The 18,437-nt window shown below is 35.5% G+C and overlaps 1 protein-coding gene across 2 annotated transcripts in view; it reads left to right on the top strand.

Moving 5' to 3' along the window:
• Positions 1-18,437, top strand: part of KYNU (kynureninase) — a 114,709-nt gene that overhangs the window by 56,473 nt on the left and 39,799 nt on the right. The gene's annotated exons all lie outside the window — the stretch shown is intronic.

The following is an 18,437-nucleotide window of genomic DNA, read 5'->3' as shown; positions in this document are numbered from 1 at the left end:
GTAGCCTGCCAGGCTCCTTTGTCCATGGATTTCTCCAGGCAAGAATACTGGAATGGGTAGCCATTTCCTTCTCCAGATCTTCCCTACCCAGGGATCAAACCCAGGTCTCCCATGTTGCAGGCAGACTCTTTACCGACTGAGCCACCAGGGAAGCCCCATATGAGATATACATATATATATTTGCTTAGAGTAAAATATTTATGTTTTAAAATATATTTAATATATATGTATTTAATATATATATTAAAATATAAAGTTTATTAAATGCACTTTAAAATTTAAATATTTAGCTTTAGGTATCTCTATTTAAACCTCTTTTGTTACTTGTGTGGTCATACCTCCTTATTAGCATCTGCTGTCTCAATGTCTGCCTCTAATCAGCAGGATGGGTGAGCTTCCGTAAGTGTTATCATTAGTACAGAACTGCTCAATCAGCAGAAGTAGCCAATACTTAAGATAGTAACTATATATTAGGACTATTAGAAACTCAAATCTGGTGCTTTGTTGCAGTATAACTCATTCTAAATATAATCTATGCTCATTAACCCTATGTACCTGAAGAATAAAAGTTTATCACAGATGGGATTTTACCCAGTTTACTCTAAGGAAGCCATTATACTGCCTATAATGAGTAATTTTCCTTAACTACTACTGAATAATACTTACACAGCATACTATTATGAAAGAGTAACTCTTTATATATATCTTGTTAAAAAGTGTTTTAGTATGTTTACTTGAAAAAAATAAGAGGGAAGACACTTAACAGTTACAATTTGTATTTAAAATCTTTAAGTAAGTGTTCTATTTGATTCAGCAATCAAGACATATATTTAAAAAGGTAACTATCAAATTATATTATTAACATTAGCAAGTTATGGGATTAATACATAAGTGAGATCTAGTTAATATATTCAGTTATTGAAGCTAAATGAATGGAACTAATGAAAAGAAATTTGGCACCATTACCAGCGGTCTCTAGGAATTTCCAACCACAACTTCCAACTGATTTGATAAATGTGAAAGTGGTGCATTACAAAAGATATAATGATGATGTCTTCTTAACTTAGATATTAAAGTTTAAGCACCAAAATAAACATAGTTCAGTAAAATATCATATTTTAAAATGTAATGCAAGTAATTAGAAGTCCCTGATCGCCTTACTATACATGCATGTCTCATTAACTTTCATAGAAATGAGGCAGGAAGGTAGAGAAGAAAGATGGTGGGTTTTCGAATCACTCAGTCTGAGGTTCCAATCTTGGCTAGGTCAGTTAATTTTATATGAATTTGGGCAAATTACTTGACTTTTCTGTGTCTGTTTTCAAAAGCGTTAGTTGGAATAACAGAACCCACTTGATGAATGCAGTGCTGATTATGAAGATTATGAAGTATCTACTAGATTGCTCATATTCTGCTATTAAATAGTGGTTACCTCTCACTTTCCACTGTCCTCAACAAGCATGAAGTTAAGAAATAGGCTTAAATATACATTTTGTTTCATTTCTCATTAAAAAGCAAAATAAACTTGCTTACCAGGTATTATATATAACTCCCATTCAACCACTTTGAGGCTAAAACCATTCTTTCAGTATTTTGCAGGCTTTCTTTCACTTTCAAAATGTAGTAACTGCCTACTAGGTAAGACTCTCATTGAGTTTTCAGTCATAGAAAGCAAGGTACGAATGAGTAGTACCATATAAATGCAACTGTATAGAAGTGATGGATACTATGGGAGTGAAATGGTGATCTAGCTGACTTCAACTTATCCGTTATCAAAATTATTTTAACAAATATTTATACTCTTGCTAGACAATTCCCTCCATTCTCAGTGAAGATTTAGGAAAAGTATTTAAAATGTAGATTTATATAGATCTCTTGGGTGGTCCATGAAAATAAAGCTGAAAAGAGAGAAAGAAAATTAAAAGTGTCAATCAAGAAAGGGGCTTCTCTGGTGGCTCAGAGGTTAAAGTGTCTGCCTGATGCAGGAGACCTGGGTTCGATCCCTGGGTCAGGAAGATCCCCTGGAGAAGGAAATGGCAACCCACTTCAGTATTCTTGCCTGGAGAATCCCATGGACAGAGAAGCCTGGTGGGCTACAGTCCATGGGGTCACAAAGAGTCAGACACAACTGAGCAACTTCACTCACTCACTCAATCAAGAAAAAGTTGGGAAATTTGAGACGAAAAAGTGCCATTAAAGAGTCACCATTATGAATGTCTAAGTGAGATTGAGAGAAAAAGAAAAGGAAAGTTTCCAGAAATATGGTTGGAGCCAAAACTGATTGATTAATAAAAGCCAACATTAGTAGATTTTCAAGTAGAAACTTCAAATGAAAGAAAGTGGGAGATAGGATTTTTTGAAAAATATATTAAAGAAATACAAATATACCAAAAAGATCGCAAATTATAAGTGGCTAGATGAGTTATTCTGAATTATTTTTTTTTATTCTGAATTCTTATAACCATCACCTAGATCAAGAAATTTCTAGAACATTTATAAAACTCAGAATCTTCCATATATATAAATATAAATACATACATATTAGTTTTGTCCATCTTTGAACTTCATATGAATGGATTAACATACACTGTTTTATGTCTTTTTATTTGCTCACAACTATATTTGTGAAGTTCATCCATTTTTGTTCAAACAGTAGTTTTGAGTGTTTTCATTTCAGTGTAATATTGTATTGTATTATATGAAATAGATCACCATTTAATTTTTTTTAATTCTAATAATTTAAGGGCTATTAAAATAAATTCTACTCTAAATATCCTTATACATTTCTTTGGGTATGCATTCATACCCATTTCTGTTAATTACATGCCTAGAACTGGCATTCTTAGAACATCATGTAGGTATATGTTAAATCCAGATCAACAATGACAACTTTTCAAAGGTTTATATCAATTGGTCATATACTCTCACCATGAAATTCTCTTATTCTACATTCTCACCAATAGCAAACTGATTAGAACTTCTCTAACTATTGGTGAGGTTGAGGATATTTCAAATGTGTACTTGCTAAGTTTGTTTGTTTGGTTTTTTCTTTTATGAAGTGCTTGTTCAAGTGTCTTGTCCAATTTTTCAAGTGGTTATCTCTTTGTTATAAATAGTATAGAAATTGATTCTGATGGAAGGAGAAGATAAACAATTTCTAGTGAGCATCTAAAAGGAAAACTAATAAATTAAACAACAACTGGTAGTTTAGTATGGCTTTGATTCACATAATGAATTTAGAGAATACTGAGGCTTTACTTAACTGAGGAGAAGACCTGGGATCATGACAAGTGTGTGAGGCCAATGGAAACTAAGCATACGATCAGGTTAGAGAGCCATATTATAAGGGAAGGCCAGCATGTGAAAAGAGACATCATTTTCATATTTTGTCTCTGAAGCTATCTACTTAATTTTGTATTATTGGCCAACCAATAATAATTGTCTTGGAGCTCTGCCTTACATATATATATATGTTCATATTCTGTTACTTATTTGTACTCATAATTTCTTCTCATCTACACTCACTGGGTGTTCCCTATTTTCCCCTGAATTGCTGTCCTACAGATTTTGACTATTGTCACCAGTCAACTTTCACTACCCAGTAAAAGCTACAGGCTACTCCTACACTTGAAAACTGTTATTTATGATCACCTAACTATTACACACAGAAGTTCTATATGCACCTTGAGATCAGTATGGCCCAGAGTTGTCTCCCTCCAAAATAACACTGTTTCACACCACTATCCTTATAGTCCTTTATAGACTCAACCCTGATATTTTCCTGTTCTTTACCTTTTCAACCAATCACTTCTAATTCTTTCCTCTCAGGGTTAGTCTTTCGTTTAATAGTCCTTAATCAATTATGAAGGTTTTCAGCTGCAAGGAAAAAAGTCCCAGAGGAAATAATAGCTGAAAATTAGGAATTTCTTTTTCTCACAACAGAAGACTTGAGGCAGGAGTTTGCTAGGACGCACTAAGCAGTTCAGTAACGTTGGTATGACATCTCCAGGGCTTTCTGATATGTCCTTCAGATTTCTCAAGTCACAGTCACTAGGAGAGCTGTCCCAGATCCAGATATCACAGTTCTCTTTAAAGCATAAAGAAAGAAGAGAGGAGAAAGAGCACTACAGTTTTATCCATCCCTTTCATCCAAAGTGTAAAATCTTTCCCAGAAAAACCTAGCAGTTTCCAGTTTATGATTCAATGCTTTTTGAAGCAGTAGCTTTGAAGAAGGATGACTAAAGGAGTTTTTAGCTTTTATGGACCTAAACCAAAGAGAGACTAAAAACAGAGCTGGGAGGGGGTTTGGGTTAACAAACCCCAGTACTTCTTGCATCTTCCAATTATACCCCATGGAGCATCATTGCTTATATTCTTCTAGCCCTCTTTAATTTGTCCTTCTTTCCTTTGTTTTTTTTCATATTTGTTTTATGCCCCATTTCACAAAGCATTTGAAACCAATTCACGGGAAATTTAATAGGCAATATAATGAAATGTAAAGAGAGAGAAATAGAAAGAAAATCTAGATCATCTGGTGGAATGAATAATAATTCTCACAAATAATAATTTCTCAGCCCGGACTATGATAAGAAACAGGTAATTAGAAGTTATTGTCAATGGAAACTCTTGGTATAGAAGGTAGACTAAAGTCTTGGTAACAATAGAGCCATAAATGCCTTCACTGTGATAAATGTTTATTACTTGCTCATGCAGCAATCAAGGATCAGGTTACCAGGGGTTCAGGGTTGTATCCCATGGCTTTCATATCCTAGAATTTCTGTTAATATTCAGCCAAAGGAATGGGGTTTATTTCCACTTGTATTCCATTGATTAATGCATGGTCATTGTTGGGAAATGAAGTATATCTGTGTGCTCAAGAAGAGCTGTTAACTTTGCCACCTGGAATTCAAGTATTTTTGCTTGCTGATTGAGTATTATACTATAATTCTGAAAGCAGTGAAACATTTTCATTAATGAAATATTTAGATAGCAGAGACAGAGCCGATTTGGCCTTGAACCCATGCCTTTCTATTAGTTTCTAGCATAGTTTAAGTGGCTTAATTCATTTACCAATGTGACTTCATTTCTCCACTTAGTAAATGGGGAAGGTAACAGTGCCTACTTCATCTATTTGCTCTAAGCAGAAACAAGGTACTATTCCTAAAACAGTGCATTGCAAGTAATAAGTAAACGTTATCAGCATATATAAAAAATCACAGTGTAGTATCCACCTACAAAAAAAAAAAAGAAATAATGAATCCTTAGAAAGTGAAATATTCAGAACTTTACTGTACTTGAACATTTCTACACTAGATTATGAAAGAAAACAAGAAGCAATGTGGTTAGGATTCAATAGACCAAAATTTTTTAAAAAATTAGGTAATGAACTAACAGCAATTTTAATAATCTTATCCCTAAAAAAAAACTCATTGCCAGATGCTTGTATTCTACTTTCCCTCTCCAATGCCATACAAAATGTCCTTCAGCACTTTGGCACTCATGGTGCCTGGCAAACAGTGGTTCCAAATAAATATTTTTTGACTGAATGAATGATAAATTATCTTATTTATCACATATTTTACACTATTTTACTGTATATGGTGCTGGCATGTTAGTTTCTTTTAGCCTAAAGAAAATTGGAATGCAAATCACAGCCAAAAAGGCTAAATTTTGCAACCCTGTGTTTTATTAGCTTCTCCTTTGTTGTGTGGCACTCTCTAGTGGGTGTGAGTATGAATATCTCTTAGACCCAACTATAAGCTGCCTACTGCTGCTGCTGCTGCTAAGTCGCTTCAGTAGTGTCCGACTCTGTGTGACCCCATAGACGGAAGCCCACAGGGCTCCCCCGTCCCTGGGATTCTCCAGGCAAGAACACTGGAGTGGGTTGCCATTTCCTTCTCCAATGCATGAAAGTGAAAAGTGAAAGTGAAGTCGCTCAGTCATGTCTGACTCTTAGTGACCCCATGGACTGCAGCCCACCAGGCTCCTCCATCCATGGGATTTTCCAGGCAAGAGTACTGGAGTGGGGTGCCATTGCCTTCTCTGATAAGCTGCCTAAATTATTAATAAATAATCATTGCAATTATAACCACAAAATTTAAATACAGAATGAATTAGTTGTGGATTCAGAATAATATATGACAAAAGCAGAACTATGAATAAAGACATCATTATAATAAAGATATATTTTAGCTTTAATATCATTTAATAAAAACTGAGGTATCTAAATAACACTCATATATAAATAGTCACTTCATTGATGCATACACTTATCTTCAGGGAAGGTTTAAATTATTGTTAAAATTTTTTGAGACTTTTCAGGAGACAATTAATTGATCAAACCTCAAAATTCAACAGGAAGCTTGGCTGAGATGCTTCTAGTACTGAAGACTAGGAGTCAACTCTCACAGACTGTTACAAAAAGAATAATATCAATAATACTTGCATGAGATCAAGATTTGACCAGTGAATCAGTTAGGAAAAATCAGTACCAGATACTTTTATATACAACTATAACATAAACTGGCATGTTGTAGGAAATTTTTATATATAATGAATAAACCTTTTCTGAAAAGATTTAATATTCAGATGCTCAACATTAAGTAATCTTCATTAGAAACTGTAGTACATACAGCCATTATTTTATTAACGGCACTGCCAGTTCACCAAACAGGATCTTGTCCTTAGTGCATAAAAAGAATCTTGTCTCTATATTTTCTGTAATAGAGCAATACACATTTGAATCTTTCACCCATTCTTTTTATCAGTAAATATTTGAAGAGTAAATTATAATAATGGAATTCTAAACAAGATCTCCTAATTTAGCCTGGAATGTTAGACTGACCTTCTTAGACAAGATGAGACCTCAGCAAATTCTCAAATTATGAGTAGGAATTAACAGGGTAAAAACCCCTCCAGGGTGCAGATAATATGGTGGAGCCATTCTAGATATTAAAAAAAAAAGTTAGAATTGCAAGGAAGCAAATATTTCAGTATAATTTGATTATAGAAAAGGCTGTATGATTTGATAGAAAAGGTATGCTAAAAAATGAGTCTATAAAGCAGAGACAAAGCTAGGTAAATAAGGACCCAGTAATCTATATTATATGTCTTGAACTTCTCTTAAAGACATAGGGAGCCACTGAAAGCTTTTAGACAATGAAACAAACTGGGTTTTGTTTTAATTTTAAAAAGATATGCCCTACTTACAGGAACAGGTAGGGATAAGATGAATAGAGTCATCTGCAGTCTCTATGCAAAAAGTTTAAAACTCTCTGTCATGATACAGTTCAAAAGATAGGGGTACCAGAGGACAGATCCATTTCTTACCAAATGAAATATTTTCTGATCTCTTCATAGATCACTCTTATTTAAACATTTTATCTTAGTGATATTAAAGACAAAATCTGTATAAGCATCAGAAATGAAGGATCTGTACTGAACTCTTATTTCACCCAGATTTGGATCTATCCACAGAATACAAGGATTAAAAAAATAATAATAATAACACACACACACACACACACACACACACACACATACAGAGTCAGAGACAGAGAGACAGAGAGAAAGAAGGGAAAAATGACTTAAATTTTAGATGGACCATCTCATTAACTAAACATACTTTACAGCAAAGGATTATTCTGCTTAGAAACACAAAATACACTCTCTGTAGTTTATCCAAGTAGGACCCTGGAGTCAATGTTGGTGAGAATCAATGCCCAAGAATCTAAAAATTTTGAGCTGTCCCTAAGAAGTTTTCATAAGATGTTTTATCTAATTTAAGCTTTTCATTAAGTGGACCATGTGAGAAAGATTAATTCTCAACAGAAGAGAAATTTGCACTCAAGATGTTTTAGGATTACAGATCTGAGAAAAGCAAGACTCCAAGTTGTCGATCAGGATTGTTGCTTTGGCAACCACTCTCATCAAAGCCATGGTGGATAATTATTTCTTCTGATCTAGCCCCATCCAAACCCAGCATTCCCCAAATGAAAGTGTATACTTAGGGTTTCTTTTAGATGATATGCACTTTACAAAATACTTAAGTTGCCTTAGACTAAGGCTGTGCTTAGTCGCTCAGTCGTGTCCAACTCTTGTGACCCCATAGACTGTAGCCTGCCAGGCTCCTCTGTCAATGGGATTCTCCAGGCAAAAATACTGGAGTGGTTTAAGATCTATATTTTTTAACCACTTGATAAACAAAGGAAGGGTGATTTAAGCCTTGTTAAGCTGAAAAATGAAAGTGTTTCAACATGAAATGCACACATACATTTTAATTTAATCACTAACCACCATAAGAATGGAAAGAGAAATGTGTGTCTCATGGCAATCAATGTAGGTGGAATTTCAAAAGAACTTTAAGCAGGTAAAAAAAAAAATCCCCAATAAAATGTGAGATTTCTCTTAATGTCTTTCTTCATATTACCCTTATTTAATCAGGTAAATTATGTATGCAAACAAAATTAGAGATATCAAAGACTGAGCTGAGAAGGCAACGTTCATTTTCTTAGGAAATTATCTTAAGTAAGGTGGTGAGCAAAGAGGATAACTATAACATTGTCTGTAAAAACTAGATTTAAGGGAAGAAATTAAAGAATGATATCTTTAAGAATTATCCCATAAACTTCTTTGCAATATTATCAAGTTCAGTATGTAGTAAACTTAATAATATAAGCAAATTTTGTTGAGAAATTGAGCATTCAGATTGAAATAGTAATCACTAGAAAACCATATTAAGGAAGAGTGTACTTTCATTTCTAATCAAAATGGTGCTTTCTTCAATATAGAGCACCATTACCACATGATGGATAAATTAAATAGTTGCTTTAAAACCACTGTATAACAGGATAGGTAGATAAAACAGATATGTAAAGGTTAAAGGTTTCCACTCACCCAAAAATTAACTGCCCAATATTGGGAAGGTTGTGATTAGGTCCTGGTATCTCCTATTTGATCCTTTGCCTCATTTTTCCCACATGATGCCCATCACTCTTCTACCATTTGTGGAATGTACTTCAAATCACTTTAGCCTTTTTATAACTGTGCATATACTTAATTTAATATTGTATTTCCTCTGCTCTCCTTCACAAACTTATATTTAAGCTAAACCAAATGTTTCACATGTTTTCTGTACAGATGTCACACTGTTTTCATGCCTTTATTCTTAGCTTTCCTTACTCTTAGAACTTCCACATATGAAGATTCTATTCCTCTATCCCAGATCAACCACTATCTGCTTCACAGATTATGATGGTCCTAGAGAACTGCTGACCCTCTTTGTATATGCAAATGTGGTACATTAAAATTTTTTAATCACATGCCAGTGATGACAGATTAAAAGATTTCATATAAAAACTCCTAGTTTTAAATACCTTCTGAAAAGTGACAAGCTTGGCAACATTAGACCATCTTTCCCCTAGGATAACAAGTGGTAAGGCTGAGTCACAGCTCTGCCCACTAGATGGAACTTTAGTTCTTCAACACAACTCCCATTTCTACCTATTGACCTCAGCACTGAAGCAGAGTGACAGCTGGCGTATATATTTCTGCTTACATTGCAGCATTCTTACAAAAATGAGTAAAAGGGAGTGTTTCTTATAGGCTCAACCTACAATATTTCTTGACTAACTCCTGCGGAAACATGAGGGGGCGATCCTTGATCTTTGCCATAAAATTTTTCTCATGCCTCTGTGTCAGGCTAAATCCATCTTCCTGTTGTATTTCCACAGCATGACAGAAAATGTATTATTGGTCCCATTTCGCACTATCTTATAATTATTTATATGCATAGCTATAAAATTTAGGAAGCTTTAGTAAGTAGAATGTTCAATGACTGATTGAGGATAGACCTTACAAACTTCACAGGCTCATACTTGTGCTTTTCATATACGTAATTACTTATCAATAAATGCATACCTGTTTGGTCAGTGAATGGATAAATGTGTATATCAGTAAGAATGGATTAGGCTATTTTTATGGATCACATATTGCATAAAAAGCATAACTGTGCTCCCATTTAATTAGAATCAGAAAATTCTGAAGAATTACTTATAGTGGTTAATTACTCTAAAAAATCAAAATACTTGTAAAATTTGAGTTCTTTTTCAAACTCCATTTCTACTCTTTGACATACTTAGGGCATGCAGACAACTCCATTAAGTTATTAAACATTAAATGAACTAAATTGAGCTTGAAAAATTACCTTGAGCTATTTTTCCCATCTTGGGTATCCAAAATAAATCAAACAAACTATATTTTGTGTGAGAACCTTGCCAGCTGGAGAAAGACTCTAGAAGAGAACAGTATTACTCAATTTGTTTTATTTTTCTTCTTTGGTTTTGCACTTATCTCTGACAATAAATAGAGGAGACAATAGCTGTTTTTTCTGGTAAAAGAAATAGCTGAAATTTACTCTTGAAAGCACACTCTGTTAGGTAGTAAGACATTTTTACCTGCAAATTACACAACACTTTAGAGTCTGAAGGGTTTTTCTCTTTTCCTCTTTCTCAAATCCTTTACTCTTCCTGCCTAAGTAGCTGTTAGCTCTTAGCTCTGTCTCAGACCTTCTTAACTGACAGCACCAACCCCCCCCACTTAAATTTCATTTGCAAAATGCTCCCAATACTCCTGCTTTCTGTTTCTCATTTCTGGACTTGCCAGTCTCATCAATCTTTACTTTTTAAAAAGTCAGGCTAAAAGGATGAATCTAGTTTCTACAAGAATGCTTTGTACAAAGGTAATAATACTAGGTGCTGCTGACAGCTTACTCTGCTTCAGGTACTTAGGATGTAGTATTTACAATATTCCCCACTATGCTAACAGGGAGCTTTTCCCATGATACACTGAAGGAAACTGAGTCTGAGGGAAGTTAAGTACTTGTTCAAGCTGGCTGAGCCATCTGGGAAACTGGAGTCTGGCTCCATACCTCTCTTTCCACTATATTTTCTCCTTCTACATCTGCAAACTTAATGTGTAATGACAAAGCAGTCTCAACATTTGGAAAGTCTAAGAAAATATTTATAGCCCTCTTTCTTGGTTATTTTTCCTTGGGAAACTGAGGCCCCCTGTCTTTAGGGTTGCATGATCATCTCTTCAGTTGAGAGAATGTTGAAAACTGCAGTTTTTACTTTGCCCTAGAGTCAAGGATAGGAATCTGAATTATTGCTGAATAAGATTCTGTCAGTCCCAGTATTCAACAATACCCCAACTCAGAACTTTAAACACACTCCTTCCAACTGCTCTCTTTAAGAGATGCCCCAAGACACTGATGGGTCTCCTTCTGACGGGTCTCTTAGGTAGTTCCACTGGTAATAGCTCTCACCAATGAGTGTCATTGCCATTCCTGTTAGCAGCTCTTTGGGGCTTTTAGATGTGTTTGCAGGAGTCCTCTCTCTAATTAAATGAGCTTACCAACTTCTTTATGATTGGGAAGCTAATCTACATGACATTGGGGAGAATTTCAACAGAAAATCCACTGAACCCTTTAATGGTAGCTGAGTTACAGAGTACTCTCTAGAAATTTCATTCTGTCACAGGTATATTGACCCCTCACTTAATATCAGATTCCAAGATTTGAGAGAGACAGACAGCTGGACAGAGAGAATAGATTAAGAAAAACCCCACTGTCTCTGCCTCTAAAGAGTCATATGGGGCACAGAGGCACATCAGAAGGAAACGGCTCTAGACTGTGTTGCTGCTGCTGCTGCTAAGTCGCTTCAGTCGTGTCCGACTCTGTGCGACCCCATAGACGGCAGCCCACCAGGCTCCCCCGTCCCTGGGATTCTCCAGGCAAGAACACTGGAGTGGGTTGCCATTTCCTCCTCCAATGCAGGAAAGTGAAAAGGGAAAGTGAAGTTGCTCAATCGTGTCCGACTCTGTGCGACACCATGGACTGCAGCCTCCCAGGCTCCTCCGTCCATGGGGTTTTCCAGGCAAGGGTACTGGAGTGGGGTGCCATCGCCTTCTCTGCTAGACTGTGTTAATACTTGCCAAAGGTAAAAACAAATCTGTGAAAATGTCTTAGAATATCAAGCTAGCCTAATACTACAAAAAGTAGAGGTGTACTTGTTCCAGTTCATCTTAAAGATTGGGTCAAAACCACACACTGCAAATTGACTCAAGAATAAGTCAGGTGGCATGGAGATGTAGCCCGACTCAAGTTCAGACACTATCATTTTCCTCCAGGCTTTATTCACAGAACTAGAGCGCACAGCTATTAAGACAGAACTACTCTTCCAGACTCTAGTTGCCAGTTTTCCCCACAGGCTATCTGGTTAGCCTATGTAAACTCCATAGCTAAAACAGTTCTGGAATTTAAACAGAGGACCTTGAGATACATATTAATTTAAAAAAAAAAATAGAGGCTATCTTTCCTGTGACATAAATAGAACCTGGAAAGGTGTCTAAAAATGCACTAGGTTGGCCATCTTTGGTATCTGAGTGGAGTTCTACCACCTCCATTCAGGACTCGGGTTTCCAAGCAAAGACAAGCTCTTCATGATGGGTCCATGTCCATTCTCTTCTTCCCAATATTCCACCTCCTGTCACTTTACTGTCACTTTTCCAACAGAACACATTCTTCATATTTTCTTTTGGCTAACTATAACTGTAAGCTACTATACTTCCTAAAAATATGCAAGTATGGCTTGATGTAAGAAGGTGACAACATCCTAATGCCATTTTACTCTAATTTGTGCAGATTGACACATACATATTTCAGAATGGATTCCATTTTCACTTCTCAGCTAATCCATAAATCCAAACCAGAGTTTTTAAGTCACCAAGTGAAAGCATTCATTCTGATTTCGATTTCAAATTAAAGGTACTCATTTTAATTTAATGAACTCCTTGATATCTGTGCCAGCCAGCCTTTGTTATGACTCTTTTTTGATTCAAAACTCTCCCTTGTAGAATGTCTTATCTTTTTCAAAATTCAGTTCTCTGGAAACTCCCAAGTACAGTCATGGTTCCCCAAATCCCTAGGAACAGCCCACATGAGAGGCACAGATGTTTGGTTTATTAGTGCTTATTGTCTCCTCTATACACATTTTCGCATAAATACCATCAATCAATAGCTCTAAGAGAAAAAGGTAGTTTTCTTACTCAAATTATCATGTAGTGTAAGGGCTATTTAGGAAATCATCCTTCTCTGTACACTTACATTTTAAAATAATATTTTGATAGGAGATACATTTCAAATGCTTACACCTTAACCTTAGAATTATTCATCACATGGTCTAGAGTAAAATCTTGTCTATCCTCCCAGTTTTTCTTGTTTCTGTTCCTGTTTGCTCCTGAACTTCAATATGAGCATTTATAATTATCAAGTCACAACTTCCTGGACGGGATATTGTGTGTAGTTTTTCTCTTGCAGTACATATGCTGATTATTTACTTCTGGAATCATATATTATCTGTAAGAGCCTCAGAGCTAAAATAGCTTTGAGTAGCATTCAGCTTCTGCCTTAAAATTTTAAATGTTGGTTCTAGTTGCCAAGCTACTTGATTTCTAAAATATTTACTGCAGCTCCACTTGGAAGACTGTGTTGTGTCCTTTTAACTTATGAGTTTATTCACATTTGTACTGCTGTATGTTTTAATAGTGAGGAACAGCTATTCCCATCAAACTCTTGCTATAAATAAGAGAAGGCTTAACATACCAATTCAAAACAACAACAACAACAACAACAACAAAAATAGTAGATAGCTCTGTTAGATAACTGGGGGAAGGAGAATGTTATACAGATCACATACTGACTTTAAGTGAAAAATAAACACCATGCGAGAATTAATGCATAGTTCCTGCTCATAGGCTTCCCTGCTGGCTCAGACGGTAAAGCGTCTGCCTGCAATGAGGGAGACATGGGTTCAATCCCTGGGCCAGGAAGATCCCCTGGAGAAAGAAATGGGAACCCACTCCAGTTGCCTGGAAAATTCCATGGACGGAGGAGCCTGGTGGGTTGCAGTCCATGGGGTCACACGACTGAGTGACTTCACTCCTGCTTATAACCAGAGCTAGATGAAAACGAAAAAAAAGTGAGAAGGATACATGAAAATCATAATAAATTTATGCTGGGTGAAAGGAAAGACTTCCAGGATAAAAAAATCACTCTGAAATGATATACTATATTTACAGAACTGGTATAGGCCCCTCTTACAGAGTATTGCTTCTTTTTTTTTTTTAATTTAGTATCTGTGCATTATTTTGAACCATAGCAATTGAATGAATTTTACAAATTTTAGTGCTTCAAGACAGTGGCAAGAAACCCTACCACCTTTCATCTGCCTCTTCCTCAACCTCACCCCACCCCAATACAATTTAACATCTCCTTAATTATGAGCTTCTTTGGGAAGTGCCAGGATCAAAATTAACTAGCCAACCAGTTGTTTTTAATCCCCCCTTTGTTTATCCTCTCTATCTAGAGATGAACACACACATGCTCCTATAGTTTTTTAAAACATTTTCATTCACTGTCTTCAAATTTTTCCATCAGTTTTTCTTTTTAAGGTAACATTAGCCAAATGTATAGCAATGTACTTCTGCAATTGTTTCCTGTGACTTTGTATTGAACCAGGAGTAACATTTAGAATACATAAAGATCTGCTTGGTATGGTGTGGAAACTGTAGTTCCCATAAGCAATCATGAGAGCAGTCATACTCCTAATACTAGTATCCAATTACCAAACTTCAAGGAATCTTGCAGGCACCTATAATTTACCCACCATGATGCTAATGCCATTTCCAAGGGCATCCTGAAGTTTGGACATGCACCCAGCTCGAATGTAGGAATGGCCACAGTCTACATGACAGGCATCCTTTGCAGGTACTGTCGAAGTAACCTAGGTGGTTACTCAAGTGGGCCAAAGGCTACTTACCTATCTTAAGTATTTTCTTATTTTAAGAATTATATGAACATACAAATGCATACAACCTGGCTTTCAGTTCTGTGTATAGGTACAAGTGTCTTATATAATTACCCTTTTCACACAAAATTTGCTACTTATTCATGATCTTCATAATTTATAGGATTTTGGGGAAGTGAATAAAGAAGAAAATAATGATATCAGTCCAAAGTCAATCTGTTACAGGATAAACCAACAAAGTTATCAGGACTTGAATGCTATAAGGGATAAAATTAAGCCATACTATTCCATATTTCATTTTAATAGATAAAAAATAATAAACTAAATTTGAAAGACAGTGAGATAGCTACCTAGAAATCTCAACACAGGCCCTATGTGTATTATTATACTGGTTAGAAAAATTGCTAGTATTGTACTATTGAAGACGGTCAAACCAAAAACTCATGATGTGCCTTGTTTTATTGAAAGGAATTTAAATATATTTTAAGCTACTATTGATTGCCCAAGAAACTTCATTTTAAAAATTCCAAGATTGAATAAATGATTTATGCAATAAAATTGCAATAGAAATAAAGGATATCAAATAATATTCTTTTACATTTAGCTTCAGTTTACATAATATTTATTGACAATTGTTTGGCTTTATTATATGTTCTTTTGTTTACTTATTCATTCAACAATTGAATACTTGAATTTATATTATGTAAAAATAGAAAAATAGTAAGATTGGAAAATTGCTAGGAGATTTATGCAACCAGAACTATGAGAAAAGAGAGGTTTGGCAAAGTATCTTCCTATGGAAGTTATCTTGTGATCAAAATCTGAGTTACTCAGGCAAATGGGAAGAGAAAGAATACTCTAGAGACAGAGAAAGGTTTATGCAAGAAGAGGAAAGTAGGTGTGGGACACCTGAGATAGAAAACTGGAAAGAATCAGGTCATAAAGGTCTTTAAAAACCATACCAAGGAAAATGAGTTACATTCTGAATTGAATGGGGGATCACTGAAGGGACACAGGAAGTCTTACAATCAAATGTATGATTTAGGAAGTTCATTGGAAGAAGGCAGGATGAAGGAGTCAGAATGGTTAGAAGATTACTTCCACAGTTTGGGGATTGACTGTAAAGCCAGGTGACATGGTGGCTGAAAACTGCTGCGCTTGCAATGTCATTTATCATTTATATTTGTCGCTGTCTTTTATCAATGAGTGAGTGAAAGTCGCTCAGTCATGCCCGACTCTGCAATACCATGGACTATACAGTCCATCGAATTCTCCAGGTCAGAACACTGGAGTTGTGTAGCCATTCCCTTTTCCAGGATTTACCAATGAGAGTCTGAACAATTGTGGGTAATTAATCCAAATCTGTTGAAAATATTTGATTTTTATTTTAGCATTGCATAAAGTATGCACGCAAGTGTGCAATGTATGTTTTCACATATTCATATTGTTTTACCTACTCTTTTTCTTAAAATAATAAAAATATTAACTGAATGGCTATACAAAGTTTCGGAAAACTCCTAGTGTTTTCTTTAAGATGCTGCCATCTAGTGAAACTTCTGTAAAATCACTCTGTGATGATCACATTCAAGTTTGTATCTTAAGGTCATTAACTCAAAATAATCACATTTTAATAACTTATGTTCTCTGCCATCCATGGGGAAAGAATTGCACGTGCTTTAAAATATAGTGTAGGAGCCACAAGTGATTTTTTTTTTTATATTGTGCCACATATGTGACCACAGGCCCTTTAACAACATGGTATGGTGGGTGAAGATTCATAGTTTCTTCATCAGGCTATTCTTTATAAATAAGTGATAATAAAAGTGCTGCCTTTTCATTCCTTGAGTTTCCTAAGAACAACTGTGCTATAAAAACTTCTCTATGGGAAGCTGAGGAATAAAAATTACCTCATAAAAAAAAAATCTCTTCAATTAGAAATGCTGGTGAGAAAAAAGAGAATTTTAAATTCAGAACTTTTTCCCCCCAAATTCAATTTCATTGACGTTATGAAAATTGTGTCTTAAAATACAAACAAACTGCATATGTATGTGCATTTTTTTATATCTACTAAACCTAAACATTAGTCTGCAAAACTGGTTTTTGTGTGTGCTCACTCAGTCATGTCCCACTCCTTGTGATTACATGGAATGTAGCCTGCCAGGCTCCTCTGTGGTATTTTCCAGGCAAGAATACTGGAGTGGGTTGCCAGTTCCTACTCCAGGGGAACTTCCTGATCCAGGGATTGAACCCAAGTCTCTCACATCTCCTGCACTGGCAGACAGATTCTTTACCACTGTGCCACCTGAAAGCCAAAACCTCTAAATCTTGACGGAGATTGATTGTATTTCTTCCCTGTTGCTCCAAAAACTTATGCTAATGTGAAGTATCTGTCATGTTTTTATGACATGTTGCTCATTTTTTGTGTTTGGGAAATAAAATACCTGTAAGAACCTTTTGTCTTGTATGAGATCCTAGTTTTGGTCACATTATAATGAGTAAGTTTTCTAATTAACTGACTCTCCAGTATATTGCGTTTTCTCCATGGAAACCAATGCTATAGGGTTGGGGTCAGCAAATCTTTTCTGTAATGACCAAAATAGCAAATATTTCAGACTTGTCTTTCATGTGATCTCTGTTGCAATGATTCATTTGTGCATGCAAAAGCAACCATAGACAATATCTAAACAAATGAGATTACCTGTCCTCAAATATTACTTTATTCATTAAAAAGGTCATGGTTTGCATCCCTCTATTCTGGGGAAAGTGAAGTGTAGTCGCTCAGTCATGTCCGACTGTTTGCGACCCTATGGACTGTAGCCTACTAGGCTCCTCCATCCATGAGATTTTCCAGGCAAGAGTTATACTGGAAAGGGCTGCCATTTCCCTCTCCAGGGGATCTTCCTGACCCTGGGATTGAACCCAGGTCTCCCACATTGTAGGCAGACACTTTAATGTCTGAGCCACCCACCAGTGAAGTCTCTCTTCTGAGGAAAGTACCTGTAATAGCAGTTTGGAGTTATTTATTTTTAAGAGGTGTTAGAGCAATCAAAAAGTGAATCCTTCTGCAATTATTAACTTCAAAAAACATCAATCAATAGATGTATTTTTTCAAAGTTGCAGCAAGTCTAATGTTTTAAGAAGGTAATTATTATATATGCTCTTAGTAAGCTAACAATAGAAGAACTCAGAGGTAAGATATGTTTGCAAAGTGAACACCCTCATTTAATGACTTTTTAAAAAAATTCATGTTCATGTGCAAAGTTGTCTTAATGTGGAATGAATCACTATATTATCTAGCTAAATGTTTTCACATTTTGATCTACAGAGGAAAGTGGTTTTGATGGTAAGCAATTAAATTAGGAAATTACTACTTGAGTACAATTTGGATAATATAAATTTACTGCTCCATGCTTTCCTTCTGGGAATTTAGTGTAAAGAGTCTTACATTCTAAAACACTGAGTTCTACCAGGCAGACATACAAAATACTTGAAACCATACAAGTAAATAATTGAGACAGAATAGAGTCAGTAAGAGATTGTTCAGGTCTCAAGTCAATGTACAGGAAGAACACA

The sequence above is a fragment of the Odocoileus virginianus genome, chromosome 13, assembly GCF_023699985.2.
Source record: "Odocoileus virginianus isolate 20LAN1187 ecotype Illinois chromosome 13, Ovbor_1.2, whole genome shotgun sequence".
NCBI lineage: Eukaryota > Metazoa > Chordata > Mammalia > Artiodactyla > Cervidae > Odocoileus > Odocoileus virginianus.
The sequence above is the reverse complement of the archived record's forward strand: the minus strand, read 5'-3'. Positions and strand labels throughout refer to the sequence as shown.